The sequence below is a fragment of the Netta rufina genome, assembly GCF_964035555.1.
Source record: "Netta rufina genome assembly, chromosome: 4".
NCBI classification, from domain to species: Eukaryota; Metazoa; Chordata; class Aves; order Anseriformes; family Anatidae; genus Netta; species Netta rufina.
In genome coordinates, this window is record NC_140127.1 from 29,236,723 (window position 1) to 29,256,639 (window position 19,917).

Genomic DNA, 19,917 nt, shown 5'->3' on the forward strand with positions numbered 1-19,917 from the left:
GTGCTAATACAGTATTATTCTGATAGTTTGCTCTCATCATGAGCCAAGTTTAATTTCAAAATTCTAGCTGAGCTAAGAATCCTGAGCTTAGTTTACTTAATTTTTGGCTCTTTTGTATAAGAAGAAAAATATACTCAAATCCGATAACAGGTCTTTCCCCTCAGAAATTATCAGAGTTCACTTCAAGACCTGAAAGCCAAACATTCTGATATTTATTATGGTTGTAACTGCTTCTAGAAGTTCTTTACATCAGTCGAGAATCAGGTGATGTCAGTAAAATTCAGTTTGGGGTTACAATGATAAAGCATTTATTACCTGTGCCATGACCAGTGTAAACATTTATTCTCTTATTTGTATATCTTTTCAAAGATACCGGCTTCCTAGTATGCGATTGCTTAATCCTGAAGCTGTTGCATGTGAGTGTAATGTGATACTGAGTATGTCTTTTGTGTTTGAAAACAGGTACTTTAAACAATTATAAAATGGCTAGTCTAAATACAGTTAGTTAGAGATTGTACATTTCCTAAATGAAAGTGCTTGCTGCCACCACAGCTCTAAAATCTGCACATTACCCAGAAATAGTTGCATAATATATCATGTTCTCTTAATGTGTTTTGATAGTCTCCAGGAGGTATTATCTTTGCTTATGTTGTTTACCACCTTTTGGTGACTTTAGTACTGGCAACACACAGTACTACTTTTTAACATTTTACTCAGCTCTTTCTTCTCAGAAAGTTAGCTAGAGGTTTTAACTTCTGTTCTGCAGATCATCCATCCCCTTTCAAGTATTAGCAATCAAACATTAAACCAGTACTGAGTTTTTTTATTTTTATTTGTTGCCTATTATCCCATTATTAACTACTGGTACTTTTGAACTAAACCAAAATCCATTCAAATTCACTAAGACCTCCTTCGATGACACCAGCATGACTTTTAACTTGGCCTTTGAGAAACATTGAAATATTGGAGTTGGTAACCGCATAGCATATGAGCGTGATTTTGAGGAGAAAAAAATTTTAAGCAAGTTAAGATTCCTGGGGATCCTGTTATACAAACTAGGCTGTGTAAGCCTGAGCATGGAGAATGGCTCTCAGCACAGGTTACTGATAGAAACTCGAAACAAGTTAATGGTATACTGAGAATTCCTTGGAGGCAGGAAAGAAGCTATACAACCTATCAATGAATTTCAAAAGTAAATAGGGGACTGTATTTTTGTAAACATTTAAATGCATAGGTTTTTATCACTGTTTCACACAGAAGATCTGGAAGGAAAAAAATAAAAATAACTATCGTTAATGAAATTCAAAATCATTCAGAAAAAAACTGTCTTGGATTTTTCCTCAGAATTGCTGTTTTTTTATGAACATTTTAATGAGTTAAAAGGAAACAAACATTTGGTAATGAATGTTTCTTAAGGATTGTGCTAATGAAGCTAGTAAGTCATGTGGTGTTAAATTCAACGTGCATTCTATTGCATAGTACGGGTAAAACTTAATATTTTCAAAGATTTCTCATTTTCCAGATCATTTAGTTATTCTTTGCAGAGTATAAAGTTCATTTGTAAAGGTCTCTTGTTTCCTAATATACAAAAACCTTCTTTGTGCTGTGCTCCAGGTTCCCTGCTGGTACTTACCTTAACAGCTACAGAGTTCTGTGAGCTGTCAAAAAATCCATTTGGCCAGTGAAGTGAATCACGAACTATGAGTATAGTATTTGGAGCTACTAGCAAAAAAACATGTACTTATTTTTGGGGAAAAAAAAAAAAAAAAGATTTTTGGTGACTTTAGTACTGACAACACACGGTACTACTTTCTAACTCTTTTACTCAGCTCTTCTCAGAAAGTTAGCTAGAGATTTTAACTTCTGTTCTGCTTTTCTTCGTAACAAAAAAATATATATTTTTTTCCAAATCTTTCCTCAAAGATGCAGCTTCCAAGAAAGGGACGATAAGGGAAACACTTCAATTGCTTGAATATATTTCTTGAATACACTGTAGATCTTGGATCATCTGTGAATATTTGGTTTGTATTTGTTAGGCAGTATTTGTGTAATATATATATGAGTAATGCATAATACTTGTTGAATGAATATAAAAGGAGCATATACACATCACTAATGTATGTTGAAATACATTGTGTGCACATACTCCCCAAAAATATTTCTGTAGTTTTGCCAATTATACCCTCAAGAAATTAACCTGTGAAAACAATCATCTATATTTTAAGGTATTGTAGAAACAACCTTCTTTAGCTAAAGGGAAAAAGTAGCCACAGTAATGTGACAGATCATGTTACTGCAATTGCAGTTTCCAGTGCCCACTCTAGCTTGCATATTGATAGTTCAGTTATTCTTCAGTACTTTCTCATAACCTCAGTGCAGTTATCTGGATTTTTCAGACCTTCAGAACCTGTGTATTCGTGTCACACTCCCCCTTGCCCTGAACATTGTTAGTGCATAAATATCTGTGTATATTTATGTATAGCAGATATGTTTTCATGAAAAGACAGAGCACTCCTCGTATTCTGGGGGAGGTTATTTATTTCTCTCATGCTTGACTTCACTGAATAACAAAGTGCATGTCTTCTCTCCAGTGAACCAATTCTCTCTTCTGATGGGATAAAATCCTGGTTATAGGTTTTAAAGTAAATTATCTGATGTTCCTTTCCTATTTATCTACTTATATCATTTTTTTGTTGTTTGTTTGTTTGTTTGTTTTCACTGTAAGAATATCCAGGTGCAAAGGCAAAAGAATAGCATGCAAAGTTTAGAAGAGGCTCTAGTCTTCAGTGAAGACTGCAGTCTGAATTTCTGAGGCTCTAGTAGTCTGAAACGTTCAATAGTACAGAATCACTTTATGGAGTAGAAGTCCACCTAGCCCTTGTGTGTCTTTAGGAGTTGCTAAAACTGCATAACTCTGGAAAAGTGTAAGACCAAGGCAACCGTGTATTTCAACTGATGCTCCCAGCTTTCTTGAAGAAAGAGATTTGTAGTTATTTAGACTACATAGACTGCTTTGATTGTCTGATCAAGAAAAGACTTGAGATGAATTCTGGAGCTCTGAAAACTGAGACCCTGGATACAATTTTGATGTTGCTTTGCCGTGAGCTGGATAGTCTGGCTAACAATAATGTAGACCACCAGACAACCTTAACTCAGTTCTTCCAAAGCACGTATTTTTAGCTGGAGGAACGTAGAGAACCTTAGCACTTCCTAGCCCTGGTTTTGTCTGACCTTAGCTTAGCCTGGTATCCAGGCTTCTTCTCATCCTTGGATTTCTGAAAGAGGAAAAGTTCAGGCACAAAACAAAGTGGATGTTCCAGGCAGGTTCCCAGTCAGAGTGAATGGTGAACTAAAACACATTCCAATTTATACCTGCTTATATGGTCTTGCATGCCAAGTCCATTTGCAGGGCTAATTGCAAACCACTTCCATACTGCAAGCTTGAATTTCACACTGGATTGTAGACGTAGCTGCTGTGATGAACAGGCTCACTTTTTGGTTCTTGTCATGAGAGTCATCTATTTCAATATGTAGTACCAGAAATAGTGTAGTATAAGAAATAGCTTTCTTACAAGGAAGCGAAAATATAAAAAAGTTTCCCAAAGAAGGTTATTTTTCAGTGTTCTTAATTATTAAATGGTAATGTGTAGGTTGTTCATAAACAGTTCATTCAGTGTGTTTTCTCCTGATGTGTGAAATTTTGGTTGTTTTGATCAATGATATAAATAACGAAATACAGTTCATGTTTGCTGGATAGCTGAATATATCTTAGGATCCAAATTGTGTCTCAAGTGTTCATCACTTTAAATATGAGATTCATTTATCATAACTGTTTTGCAAAACTCATTTAAAATACGCTGTTCTCATGAATTTTATTGTTTATTATTAGTCAGTCCTTCAAATGTCCTCCTGCACAGGTGGGGTAAAGAAAAAAAAAAAAAGAAAAAAAAAAAGCAACACACTTAAAACAAATTGAACAGTTAATATAATTACAAAATGCTATATTTGGAAATGAACTCCTAATGATAAAACCCCAATTTATATAAATTCTGAAGAAATAATTACAAATGGAAAACTTGGGAATTTTTACATATATTGGACTAAACTGCCCTTTTGGCAGCAAAATGTTGAAAGGATAAATTATATTGCAATATATTTTGTAAGGACATGTTTTACATGCAGAGTTTATTTGATTGTATATTATAAATAACTATATTCTGAAATGTAAAGTTTGACTAAACAAGGCAATGGCTGTAAATGTATAAGTAACATGCTAGATGTAAATGTATTTAAACTTTTTTTTTTTTTTTTTGATGAGAGGGGTACAAAGAACAGACTGTGAAGTACTTTTTCCTGTAGTTCTCATACTCCTAACCTAAAAAAGAGAAACATCTGCAACAAAACAATAATACAAGCAAATGCTTCCTAAGAACGTTTCTACATCTCAACCTGTGATGACAATGCACAAAACGAAAAAAAAAAAAAAAAAAAAAGCGGGGGGGGGAAGGAGAGGGACAGCATCTAAAACAGTTAAGATAGTAATGATCGTTTAAGAGGATGAGGGAAAAAAAGTGTTTTCCGTGACTTAAATGTGAACAAGAGTAGATATCCTTCTTGGAATACGTTTAGTTGTTGTATTCTTGTATCGCCTAGGTGATAACCTCTGTTTGTTCTTTTTTTATTTTTATTCTCCATTGTAATTCGATATGTTTGAGAAATGAAACTTGCTTGTGTGAATCTGATACAAAATTTCCAAAGAAGTATCTTGGCAATATTAAAACTAGTTTCAATTCTGGATGTCAGAACTTGCGCTGTTTTGGCTTTGGGGCCCCCTTGTGCTGCCTTTGACTTCAGAAGCAGTGTAGAAGAGGCAATTAGGTGTAAGCTGGGAAGATCCTGAGCTTTTCAAGAAATCCCACACTGCAGGGAAAAAATCTGAAATTTCTGTGTCTGGAGTTCTTTCCACTCCATAAAGATGAGGACCCTGGAAACTGTAGGTCTGGAAAGCTAGATCTGAAAGAGCCTCAGCTTGAGAGATGGCTGCCTGCACGTCCAAGCTCCTGGTTACAGAGACCAAGCCCAGATCACTCTTGGGCTCCACTTCAGGGTGCTGCAATTGCTTTTAGTTATCTAATTTGCCTCACAGTGGGGGACTGATACCTGCTGATCCAGAAGGCTCATTTCAGTTAAATTGCACATATGTGAGGTTCAGCAAAATGAAATAGTGCACTTAATTCCATTCCAAACACCTGTCAGTGTTGCAGCCCACTTCAAAATGTTGTTGTTTTCTTAACTGGTAAATACACACAAACAAATTGTTCAAAGGCCCTGCTCCTTTGAAAATTCATGCTCGCACATAGCTTCAGATAATTAGTGGTCTTGCTGAAATCAATGGGACTGCACTCAGTTTTTCATCTTGGTTCTGCTGAAGATAACTTCAAATTTTCCACTGACTTGAATATGGCCAGAATGTTCTCAAATTGAGCATATGCTGGGCAATAATAATAATTATAATTATTATTAATTATTATTATTATTAATATATTTTATTATTATTAATATAATAATAATTATTATTATTATTATAAAACAAAAGGAAAGAAACTATGCTTGGGAAACTAAATATACTTCTGTGATAAAAAACTATTTTTTTTCCCTGAGATTCTATAATGTCATGTAACATTCAAGTCAACCTAATTGTTAGTCCAAATTCCATTTTTTTCATTTAATAACTCATACTGCACCTTGCTATTTATTTATTTATTTATTTTGCTGTTGGCTTTTTGTACAAGCATTTTATGTCTTGTTTCCCCTCTGGTAAAAGACATTTTCTAGCTAGGGAGATGACTCTGACCTTGTGTTATTTCCCAATAGTCCAATAATCCAAATTTGTCAAGACAAATTTCTTCTTCTTGCTTACACCATTTGCACTACTTTTTTTTTTTTTTTTTTTTTTTTTTTTTTTTTTTTTTTTTTTGGGAGGGGGGTTTACTGAAGTGGGCAGCTGAGCTCCATCACAACCATTCTCTCACTCCCCCCCTCACCCCCCCTCAAAGGGAAAGGGCTGAAGGGCTGAGATAAGGGCAGGGAGATCACTCAGCAATTATCATCGCAGGAAAAGCAGACTCAGCGTAGGTAGATTCATATATTTACATATTTAACCTATTTCTAATAAGCTAGAGCAGTGAGAAACCACAAACAAACTAAAAACACCTTTCCCCCACCCACCCTCTTCACCTCAACTTCTTCCCCTGAGCAGCGCAGGGGAACGGGGAATGGGGGCTGCAGTCGTTCCCTAACACTTCATCTCTGCCGCTCCTTCACGGTCACTCTCTGCCCCTGATTCACGTGGGGTCCCTCCCACGAGATGCCGTCCTTCCCAAACTGAGACTGTGGGGGCTGCCCACAGGCAGCAGCTCTTCAAGAACTGCTCCCACATGGTTCTGTACTATGGGGTCCATCCCCCAGGAGCAAACTGCTCCAGCACAGGTCCCCCACGGGTGGGCAGCAGCTCCCCCCAGACCCTCTGCTCCTGCGGGGGCTCCTCTCCACGCGTTGCAGCTCCGGCCTGGGGCCTGCTCATGTGGGGGCTCTCCATGGGCCACAGCCTGCTCCAGGCCACGTCCACCTGCTCCACCGGGGGCTCCTTCACAGGCTGCAGTGTGGAGATCTGCTGCATGTGGGACCCATGGGCTGCAGGGGGACAGCCTGCTCCACCAGTGGCCTCTCCACAGGCCGCAGGGGAATTTCTGCTGCTGCGTGCCTGGAGCGCCTCCTGCCCTCCTGCTGCACTGACCTTGTTCGGGGCGGCTGCAGGGCTGCTTCTCACTCCTCTCTCAGCTGCTGTTGAGCAGCAGATTTTTTTTTCCCTGCTTTCTTAAATCTGCTTTCACAGAGGCCCAACTTGTGTCACTTTTTGTCTCGGTTCTGCACAGCAGTGGGTCCCTTTTGGAACCAGCTGGAGCTGGCCCTTATCTAACATGGTGCAGCTTCTGGATTCTTCTCAAGGAGGCCACCTCTGCAACCATCCACTACCAAAACCTAGCTACGTAAATCAATACACCTCTTCAGTCAGCCTAGTAGGTAAGGCTTTGTCTAAGTTCTTCTAGATTTGGAATGTACATCATTTGTTGAAGTTTAGTCCACGGGTCTGAGTTCGCCAAAAAAAAAACCAACCCAATAAAGCAAGATAATTGTTTTGATTAAGAGGCTGGAAACCAGATTATGAGCAGAAAAAAAAAAAAAAAAAAAAAAAAAAAGGTTAAATAATCAGCATATAACTAGACTAATTATTTTTAGCTTGAGTATCTCTCACTTACTATTACTGAGACCTGTCCTAAATAAACATTTTTATATTTAGGGATATTTGTCCTTCAGAACTGAGCCCTGATATTTTCTTGAGCAATTTTGAGTAGTTTCCCTTTAACCTCAGCCTGTCTACCCAAGTGGGCCATGGTTTGTGTTCTCTTTCACCACTCATTTTTCAAGAAGTATTTATTCTTCCACTGATTTCATGCTTTGTATCCATGGTGTTCAGTTGCTATGAATATAGTCCTGGTGGTTCTTCCCTGCCCCACCCTCCCGACCCATCCCGACCACCAGCAAGGGTGGATGTATGCTGAGCTGCTTCATTAACAGAAATAGAGAATTCAGGGCTTATCTGAAAGGAGTTACTTTTCTAGAATATTCTTAAGACAAAAATAATATCATGTATACATGCTTTACACATAATATGTAATAATATGCATAAAAAGTACAGTCTTTTCAAGCCACTGATTTCATGCATCATCCTAGCTCTTGGTAGAAATCACAGGGGAAGAAAAAAAAAAAAAAAAGGAAAAAAAAAACTTACTTTGCTTTAATTATCTCCTCTAAATTTTCAAATTTTTAAAGGCTGCTGCAGTAGCAGCTGTATTATCTATAGTCAACTCAAAATGAAGTGCTACTTTCAAATTTATTCCAAGGAGTTGATTGTTGCAGATGGTCACAGTGGGCAGCAGTAATGTATCTGGGATTTTTAAAGTATCTGTCCACAATGACAAACATTAACAAGCAGATTAATCCATGGTTTAATTGTAAGAGGTTGCCCAGATAACATGCTTTCAGAGCTGTCTTTCCAGGCACAGCCTACTGTAGAACAATTTTGGCCAGCATGCAGGAGGAACTGAAGGCTTCATCTAATTTGTTATGCTGGGATCAGTCTGTGGTGATCCTACAACCCTTGCTAAATTAATCCCACTTTGGCTTTAGACTTGCATCTCTGTTTGACACAGCAAATACAGCTGTGCTCTGAATGTTACTGGAAGCAGACACAACTACATGCAATGCGCTTAGTTCTTCCTACTGAATATTTATTCTTTTGACTCATTTCGTAGTTAATATGTGCAGGCACTTGTGACAGGTTACTGCTTGCTGACTGATTGGCACAATTAATTTCCATGTTCTAGTTGAGCTACAATTGTGAAGTACAATTTGCTCATTATGGGCTACTGCTTATAAAAGTAAAAAAAAAAAAAAAAAAAAAAAAAAAAATCTCATTATCTCATTTGAAAACTGACCTTTCCATCAGAAACTGTCAGAGTCCTCTGGCTGAGATTTTAACATATTCAGATGGCCGCCTACTTGTTAGTTCGGTAGCATTTATGAGAAACAAATCCATACCCTCAGTAGGAACTAAGTACACAGCACAATTCAGATAAATGATTTTGGAGATCCAGACCCCAGACTTGCTAAACATACAGAGAATTCCAGTCTACTTTTTTTTTTTTTTTTTTGGTCCAGTTTCCTGTTGTGCTGCACTATGGCTCTAAGCAGGATTTATTACTTCAAATACAATTTTGTGCCAGTGCAGCTATCTGACTTCTAGACAAACTAGTTAATTTCTGTTTGACTTAGAGCACAGACAGGGCTTATTGTATCTCTTCTTACATGATCTTCATTTCCAGACCTTACAAAGGAATAGTATTGCTGTTTTTCAACTACAGGATTTGAGGTGGACTTCCTTACTGAAAACAAGAATGAAATACTGGAAGACAGAAAACAAGAAAATATTTAACATGTGCTCTTTGCTTACTGCTTCTGAAATCAAGCATCGCTTGGGTTTAGGAATTAGATGGCAGACAAGTAACTATCAAATAATATACCTGCTATTGAACTTCTGAAACCTTGATATCGTTAACTTTTTTCTTTTGCTGTCTGTTTTATACTCTACTGGAGATTCAATTGAACTATGTACTTTTTGGACAGGCAATGCAAACAAGGAACTAAAATGTTTTTAATGGACTTTGCAGAGAATATGATTTACCTATTTTTTAATTTACCTCACTGAAGAGTGTCTACTCCTGCTCACTATGTGACAGAAACAGCCTCAGAATTATAAAAGTTACATAAACAAAAAGTTCTAGTTTCCATCTTGGCCACTGAAAATGAGTTTACATGCCATATTTTGTTACTAAACTTACTTAAAGGAATATTCTGAGAAATTTTCCTTTTTGATCACTTGAAATAGTTAATTATCTTATTACTTAGTTAAAATATTATTTTTTATTAATCTAAATTTCTCTTAATTAATATAAAGGAGAGTTACACAGAAAATATAATAGGTTGTGTAAACAGAAAATTATACCTGTTAGATGAAAGTTAAATCAAGATCAAGTGAAACATAGATCAATGTCATTTTTAAAATAAAAATGTCATCTTAATGTAGCATAATTGTAATCCCTCATTGCAACATAACGCAGAGAAATGATTAAGCAAAAATAAATAAGGAATTACCCTTTTGTATTAAGCGTGTATTTTACTGCAGACCTCTAGGATAGAAATAAAGAGCTTAATTTATTAATGAGATGCAGGAAACCATTTGGCTTTAAAACAGAACAAATTATTACAGAGAATGTTATACCCAATAAGAAGTACCATAGAGCAAATAAAAATAACTGTGCTATCAGTTAAATAACAATTCTTCCAATCTCATGTAATAGGAACTGTGTAAGATGATGACTTAGATGTGTCAATACAAGTAAATTTATGTGATTATTTCACTCTGTAAGCTAAAAGAATCTCAGTGGATAGCAGTGTTCTATAATGACAAGTGTAGCCTGTATCCATATGAAAATCTGATAATTTCTTTTTGTTAGAATTTTATATTTAATATATAATTATATGTCCCAAGGATATAATTACTGCATTTTTACTTTACTGTTGGCTTTTTTTTTTTTTTTTTCCTATAAAGGTAAAGTAGAATAGGAAATTCCTAGAACTGAAACGGCCTATTTATTCCTAGTTCTCCTCTTCTGAAAAATATATATCTCAGTTTCAAGGTAGCATGATACCAGCCTTAACTATCTGAGGTGTCCTATGGCTTCCCTAGTGCTTCCAAGTCTTAGCAAACTAGTCATTCTTCCTAAATTTAACTGGGCTATGGGTTGAAGTTGCAGTTGTTACTATTGGTCATTTTAAATGACAGTGATATCTCTGTTGCCAAACCCATGAATTTGGCCAAGAAAGTAGTAATAAATATTTTGAAAGAAAACGGCTAAAGGATGGATCAGTTTGAGGTAGGGTAACAACATGGGAAGACTGCTAGCACATATCCTTGTAAACCTTTTCTCCCATTGTGTATTTCAGTTAGTAATTCCTGACATCTTACAGGGCTGGGACTCCTAATGTGAGGGTGCTATTTCCACCAGCTGTTTTTCACAGTAGCTCAAAAAAGAGAGATATCTTGTTGTTAAAATAAATAAATAAGTAAATAGATAAATAAGGTATTAGACTGCAAAGTGACCAGTGAGTTGAAAGGCTAAAGTTAAGTTAGAAATAAACTGAAACATATGCTTAAGGGATAGTGAGAAGCATGAAGAGCAGATTGCCACCTCTTGACAGTTTTCTCCAGTGAAAACTGAAAAGGATTCATGCAATGCTAGAAACTATTGTTAGTTAGTGGAACAGGAAAAGTTATAATTTTGGGACCCAATATCTGCAATTTGTTACAGAAATCACACTGTGTGAATCTCTGAAGTGAGCACTGTGGTAGTGTCTTGCTTAAAAGCTATCCTATGTACAAAAAATCTACTGGAGGTGTTTCATGCTAAGCCCGAGGGAGTTTTCCAGTGTTGGAGAACAGCAAATAGGACAGCAGATAAGTGAAGTAATTCAAACTTCCGAATACAAATGCAGGGCATGCTGAATGCAAATTGATTGGTCTTAATGGTGTCTTGTAATTAAAAAACTAAATGTAAATGTTTAAATGTGCATATGATGATAACTGTTATCCAAACTTTTTAATATGTTCTGGAAAGGAACACGTGGGGATTGCACTCTTTATAAATTTCTGACATGAATAACTTGGAATTTACTTCGTGTTATTTTGTTTACTGTTGATCAGTTAGAAGGTAGGCAGTCTGAACTTCTTCATAACCTCTTCCAAGTTGCTAGAGGTTATGCACAGTTTCTGACCATACTCTCATTAAAAACATTTATTAGGTATTACGATTTACATTAACATGATGATATATACTATGTAGGAACTCCTAAAATACAGTTTGTGGAGCACTAATTTACAACTATCTTTCCCATTAAAGCACCAATCTGAATCAAGACAATCTCAGATCTTAACAAAAATTGACGTTGAATCAGTTTTTGTGGAATCTTATGAAGTAATGATACAGCCCAGCAGACAAATATTTGGTCCTTCCTTTTAGAAAAGTTATAGCTGTCAGTAATGATACACTGACTCAATTTACAAGATACAAATCCTCATGGTACAAAATACTCACTTTAATAGTTCTATAAAGCTTTACTTGCAGTCTTGCCCCACTACGACTATGTCCTTTTCTTTGCGACAGCAGTAGCTACAATATGTTTACAGAAATATCTTTCAGACTGGCTATGGTCTTCCATTTTTAAACTTGTCTGTTGTTTTTCTTGCAGTCCCATTCTGTCAGTTTTCTCTCATTTTCAAGATAAGATTAAACTTCTTCCCTTTAGTGCTTACTAGTGCAGATAATATTGGTATTTTCTAAAAATAGGTATTTTCATTGTGATGTAACTTTGAGGTTTGCATGGTCTCACTTATGTCTGGGATTTATTGGAAGACATCTCTCAGAAGTCTGAAATCTTTTGTAATTTTGTTGTACTAGCATGACAGTGGCAGAGGGCTTTTTTTTCTTCTGTTTTCTTAAATTCACTGAAATTCTTTGACATTAAGAATAAATATATTGAGTTCAGAAAAAAAAAAAAAAAAAAAGAAACTGTAACAGCAACAACAAAAAGAATAGAAGCTATGACGGTCTATAGCCTGGGCTGAAGGCATTCACATATGGTATATTACACATATTTGAGTATTTCTGTTGGAATTCTACAATTCCTTGGTACTACAGTGTGTTTGGATCAAGTCACATTTTATTTAAATTGAAGATCTTATATCATCTTGACGCATTCCTGTTTTATTGATTATAAAAGGTTAAGAGGTTAATTATCTGTTCCTTATTTGCTGCCCCATATTGGGCTACAGCAAGTATCTGTAAAAAAATAAATAAATAAATAAATAAAAATCACTTCTGGGGCAATCCTCACTTTAATTCTTCTGAATTCATGACATTATAAGAAATACTGTGTTTAGTTTAGCTTTCAAAGCTGTTCTGTGTGGTACCATACTAATGTCAGGTATATGTATATTGCTCAAATATACAAAATTGATATTGCAGAGGTCAAGATAATCTTTTTTTGCAAACTATATTGTATGTTTGGTAGGGTTTTTACCATAGAAAATAGGCTGCCTAGTAATATTTTAAATTGTTAGATACTTCCTGACCCATAGAATATTTGTAACCATGAAGATATGGTGTTCTTTTGTTGTTTGTGTTGTGTTCAATTATCAATCTGGGAGAGTTGAGTGTATTGTTTTCCACTTTCTTTGGTCATCTAAATATGATAATCTTTGAATCTACACAACAAAAATACCAAGCAGACATAAAACATGCATTTGCTAAAGCAAAACTGCAAGCAGTAGATAACAAAGATAAGGATGAAATTAACCTAGGGTGGCAAGGCATCCTTTTGCTAGTTACTAAACTTATTCTGTTCTGTAATCCATTTTTCACCTTCCTCCTTTTCACAGGAGGAAAAAAATAATATATATATATTATATTATAATAATATATATATTTATATATATATATATATATATATCATGTTACCAAAATAAAATATGCCCTTTTATATATAAATCATGAGATATGAAGAACTAGAAAGTTACATGCTATATTTGATATTGCTGAACACTGTGGAAGCCACTCAAATCGCAAATTTCTGTCCTCCTCAAACAAAGCTGTAGTAAATGTATTTTGGAAGACTTTTACCTCTAAGGTTTCATAGGGTTTGCTTGTCTAAAACTTTAAATGCAATTTAAATACTCTAAACAAATTAAGGGAGGACTGAAATGAGGCTAATGGGGGCCTGTTCCTTTTGCTCTCGAGAGAGGTGTTAATCCTTTGCACAACTACAAGACAGGGTTTTGCAGGTGAGATGAAATTCTGTCCTAACTAAGTTATGTAGCTGAGCTTCAACCAAGTGGAATGTTCAATATAAGAGGCATTTTTCTTAAAGTTACCTCAAACTTTATTATTATTTGCAGACTTTTGACCTAGAATAGAAAGTCTTACCCCCAAAGTACACAACTATGTGGTATGGTTTATATTAACTAGGGTACACAGTGTCTCATAAGTATGACAATACAGTAGACTTATCAAGTCCAATTTATAGTCTATTATAAGTGAGATAATTTTTAAACTCTTTCTTTAACTATTGTCATTGACAACCCAGCGCCAAATAAACAGTTCTAGTAAATAAAATGGTGAATACAGAAAATATGATAATATGAACAAAAAAATAACCTGGTCAAGAAAGATACAAAATCCTCCATTGAAGTTTCTACTTACTTTGTACTTAATTAGACTTGAGTGCCAATTACTGCAGTTTTCTTCTCATTTCCTCAGAGCAAAATCTTACCATTATACAATTATTTCTGAATGCATGGTTTCCGGGTACACATTATCAGTCATGTGTAAAGGGTTATCTATTCCTAATTTGCCCTTTGAGTTGTGTATATGAAATAAGGCACTTAAGGAATAGAGTGAAGACATGATAAAAAAATAAACAGCTGATTAATTTGTTGACTTTTGCTTTGAGGATGTCTCTGTATACACAAAACATCTGTTTTAATAATTCTGATTTCATTTTTTTTTTTTCCCCTTCCTATGGTCTGAGGGATTCTACAGAAAATGCTTCCTTGTGCATGAAATCCATTTTGTCTTTACTCTGACTATGTCAAATCACCATTCTTAGCTTGCACTTACATTTTCTGCTGTGTGGGAATAACAGAGAAATTATCACACTTACGAAAGTTATTCAGTGGTGGCAAATTCTGTTGATAAGATTGATTGAAGTTACTCTGAAAAGAGCTTTATTGAGCTTATTGTGTTGTATTTCGTTTTTATGAATCATAATCATCTTTTTCACAGCAGTATTTTACATGCTGATTCCTCTAGCTAAGTTCAGTGTAGCAGGGCTTATAGGAATTAAAAGAAGATGCTATAGATATTTTTATCTGTCAAGGTGTCATATTACTATTTAAGTTATACATTTGTAGCTTTGCTAAAAATAGCTAAGTCCAAATGTCTTCTAATTTACTCTCTCTCTTTACTTAAAAAAGGAATATTTCAAAGGCAATTGGAAGGCTCATATCTAAATCCAGTAGTTTCATAATGTTTCCTCTCCCTTTCTAAGAATAATTTTTTCTTAGTCTTTCAAAATTGTTCTTCAGGAGAACGCAAGAGGTGGTTTTGCCCAGCTTCCATAAAAATTGACTGTAATTTTCTGTACGTTTATCTGTATGTTACAGGGTGTTTGCCTTTGAGATTTGACATTGCTGCTTGTTACCTTGATACTAATTGCATTTTGAATAGAATAAACACAAGGTTGAAAACAATGCAGTATATTATCCCAGGAGATGCATTTATCATTAAATTAAAATGGAACATTGTGAGAATTTCATTGTAAAAGGACCCTAGGAAATTCTGTAAATTAACTGATCAATAGCCATGGCAGCTTTTTATCAATTATTTCATCAATGTGTATCAAAGCTGTGTTGCTTTTGTTTGAGTAAATAATAATAATAAAAAAAAAATCAACAGAAAAGAGAGTGCAGAGTGGGAATATGAAATTACATTGATACAGATGACCTAGAAATAACCCATTTGATAGGGAAAAAGGGGGGGTGGAGGGATGGAATAAAGAATGACATGAGTCAAGAATGAAACTTCAAAATTATAGCAGAAAAACATATAATTAAAACAACAGAAATAATATTATATCATTAGAAATAATATCCCATTGTTATTCACTCACACTTCACACATACAAGCTTTTGGGGATCACTTGAGTGTGAAAGATTTGGATACGTATTTGCAGTCTGTCATAGAGAACATACTATATAATTTAAGCACAGTTAAGATCTTTGCTGTCATGTCAAAGAGACATTTTAAAGGTTTTTTGGAAATTATATTTCATTAACAAAAAAAAATTTATGTTCTACTACTTTGAACAATATTATCCAAATCAATTTTATTTCTAAATTCCAAATTGGCTTTTTGTTTGTTACAGAGCAGAAATACTTTTGTGTATATGAGTAATTGTTTTCAGTGGCCAAGAAATTACAAGTGTTGTTGTTTTGTTTTGTTTTCTTTTCTTTTCTTTTTTTCTATATGTGTATGTGGTGGTGTTGTTTTTTGTTTGTTTGTTTGCCTAGAGGACATACACAATGATGCTAATGTACTGACTCAATTTATAGCAGGCTAAAACTGTCCACAAAAAGAATTCATGTGAAATAGTAATGCATTCTAAAATTGCATACTTTCCTGTTTCAACATTTTCTCTAATACCTTATATACCAGAAAAAGTGGCAGGTAACTATCAATGTTTTAAAGCTCTGACTCTTGGAGTTGTAGCCAAGGAGGTAGGACATTTATGGACTTCATTCTGTAGCTTGAAATGGGCAAATAGTCCTCTAAATAGGATCCATACTAGTTCAGTTTTTTTGTTTTGTTATTGTTTTTTTTGTTTTTTTGAACAAGTTGTCTTAAAGAAGTTGTCTTAAAACCCTCATCTATATCTCTTGCCCCAGGTGCAAGAGAGGAGGAAAGAACACACTTCTGCACAGAAGTTCTACCGAAGCCTCAACTACAGAAATACAGTACTGGAACAGCATCTCTGGCACAGACCCCTCCATCAACCAACTGAACATTTATTCTCTTGGATTTAATATCTTTTAGTTATTAGTCTGTGGGAGAGACTTTTGCCTTAGATTGGGGAAGCATGGCTCCTTCAAGAATCTTTGTGAAGTAACCTTGCTGAAAGCTTTCTTGACTTTCTTGAAATCCAAGTGAGTTATATCAATTAATCAATGCTCATTAACTTTTTCAAAGTAAGCTGATAGATTCTGTGGGACTTATTCATATAAAAGCAATCCAGAATTTTACCAAATATTTCACCTCTAACTGTGAATCAATTACTCCTGTTCTCTGTTTTCCTACCTATTTTCCTGGTAGGGTGGCCACTTTACTAGTCTGTAGTCCCCTCAGTCATACAACTCTTGGGGAAGGAGTCATGATCTCTTCAGTTCAGTCTTTTATTCTTGCCACAATGACTGATTTAAGTAATAGTTCATATACCATAGTTTGTAACTCTTTGTGTTGAAGTTTGCAACTTCATACTGCAATTCTTTTGCTCTTGCACAAATTGCTTAGTCATGACAATTGTTACTGCTTGATTTATTAATTTGTGCTAAAACCTCTTCTATTGACACTTCTTTAATAATAGCTTCTCCATCTCATCTCTTATGAAGAAGGCAACCTTCCTGACCTCCATAGTGAACGCTAATGAGAGGATTCACTTATCTCTTCTGTAGTGGTCTCACCTTTTTTAGTGTTTCTTTTTTATACCGATAATTTACTGGCCCCACTGACTCTTCAGTCATCCCACTTCTTTGTTTGACAACATCTTTATTTTTAGCTTTTATATGTTCTACAAGTTTCATTTTAGTATTACCTGGCTTGCTTTGTTTTGGTTTTACATTTAAATTGCCATCTCTTTTTATCATTTGAACATGAATTATTTTATCTTTTTGTTCCTTTAATATGCTGTTTTTTATTCTTTTGGATATTTTTTATTATTAAAAAAATGTTTATTTAAAGACTTCAGCATACCATAATCACCAGTGCTCACAGTCACTCTTAGTTGTCTGAAAGATGTATAGCTGCACTCTGCATTCTATAAAATGAGGGGGAAAAAAAAAATAAATAAAAAGCAAGTACTAGAAAGCTGATAGCAATCCCACATCTTACTTCTGGTTGTGGAGAAGCATGGAATTGGAACTCTTATGTTTTTGTTGAATTTGAAACATAAGATGGACATTGAGCAAAGCTATTTCAGGATTGTACTTTCAGGCAGTTTTAATGTGAATGCTTTTTTCCTTTTGGTTTAGTTTATCCTCAATCCCTTATTCAGTCTTCCTTGGTACCATTTTTATCCTTATGATAAGGCATATCCATAATTCTTGCTGCGTATGGCTAGTTGTTCATATCATTGTACATGATAAAGTTTGACATGACTTCATCTAATCTGTTTCTGTGGTATGTAGCTTCAGTGACATTCTAAATTCCATCTCTTTTCAGTACATATACCGTTAAGCACATTAGTGAAAATTTATATAGGAATAGAAATTACAAGCAGTTTAAAATTCCTGTGGATTTTGCATGGATTTTCAACATTTTTTTTTTTTTCTAATAATATTCTGTCTGCATGTTTTTAATGTTTTTTATACATATTCCCAGTTTGCCTGAAGATGTCATTACATAGTGTTTCTACAGTCGTCTTTCTTCCTAAAGCAAATGATCATTGTAAAAAAATAAAAAAACTTGGCAGTATAACATGGAAACCACCATTGTAACTGAAGGTGAGAATAGTTTAGTGCAAGTATACCTCATTGACAATTCAGTGTACATTTTTTTTTCATATTTTCATTATGTAGCTAAACTAAATTGATTCAGTTGCTATGAAAAACTGATTCACTTTTTTGTCCTTTTTGAGTACCAAGATGTAAAAGTTGCATCTTGGAGGAAAATACTGTCACTGCTATGAATCACTTGTTTAGATTTATGACTAAGCAAAGAAAAGTACCTATCATGTTCTTTAGGCATCATTGTAAAATTTATTTCAGGAAATAAAAAAGTTTAGCACTCTCCAGTTCTACACCCCAACCAAGGACAGTCAAGACTGTTGTTTGATAATAATTGCTCATAATGATGCTTTTGTTTGTAGGACCAGGAATATCAATTATGTCATACAGCTCTGGCTTCTTGCATCCCTCTCTTATTCTTGTGTTTCTTAGAGTAGAATTTCAAAATGACCCCAGTGCTTATCTTGAAAATGGACTTCTCTCAATTACTGAAATTTTTCATGAACTAGGAAGAATGAGTCAGAGCAAATGGAGTCTTAGAAAGTGACATTGGAATCTTAAGGACAAAAGAAAGAATAAAGTATGAACTATAAAATGAAAATCTTGAATACAGTACAGAGTGGATAGATTTGAGTTGGTATTTGTAGAAACACTTGTGAATTTGGCCTGTGGTTATGCCATGTGTGAATTATTGACTCATTCTTCACTTGTGAAGTAAAAATCATTTTATATTGTGACATTTTCTATATAAGTACAACTACAGGCTGTCACGAATACCTTCTTACAGTCCCATACAAGAATAAATATGCAATTAAGAGTAATTTATATATATAAAAAATCCCCTGTGGGACTGAAAGAGAAACGTTTTACTTCTCAAGAACACGGTACATTTCTTGGAATAAAGGTAAAGCTCTGCAAAAGTGCAGTCTGCAAGAAAACTCTCATTTGATTTCAGTTCACTTCTAATCCAGCCCCAGACAGTTACTATTCTCTGACCAATATTCTTGGGCTAAGACCAACATTGATTTACATTTTCTGCATTTTCATCATCTGTGTGGGGAGTGCTCCAGGTAAAAAATCTGCACTGAATTTCATCATTCAGTGTAACTTTTCTTATGGGCTAGATATAACATGGTCCCGTTCTCTCATATCACAAGCTTGAAGTAAAAAATATTTGGGGGATGTTGCCATGTAGAAATATATATACACATCTAGCCTTGAGGTGAGAAAGTAATCTTTTCTACTTCTCATAGATATTGCTTCCTATCCTCCTGTGCAGTTTATTTTCCTAGCCAGAAAATATTGCTGGGGATGCGATCTATTAATTTAAAACAGCACTCAGAAAACCAAAAAACTGCCCAAAACCTAGTTTAATTTTTGGCTTGACCAAAATTAATATTATATAAAGGACAGGTTTTGGACCTGGTACTTGATAAGATTCCCACCGCCCAACCTCTGGAAAAATGTTGTGATTAGAATGACCTGAACTGATTCATGGCAATTTAACATGAGACAAATATTTAAGCTGGTATGGGAAACTTTCCTTTCAGGCACATATGAAAATGTAACCATTTTATGTTTTGATGGTTTATGACAATCAAAAAGAGAAGGAGCAAAATAGCAGCAAAAAGCAAAATATCTTCAGGTCTAATCTTTGAGATGTGCTGAATCAATAGGAGTTTTAAAAACATTAAAAGACTCAGTTTTTACAATTTGCAACTTCTAGCTGAAAAAGTCTTTTGGGGAAGAATGATAGTAAAATCATTAACGTTGTTCAATTTTTTAATATCATTTTGTCATTTCTCCTTCCCAAAAATGGTCTTCTGTGAAATAGTTGCTAGTTCTGTGATGAAAGGCCAAATGTAAGCACACAAAGTCCTCAGGCAGTGGGATTCAGTTGTTTT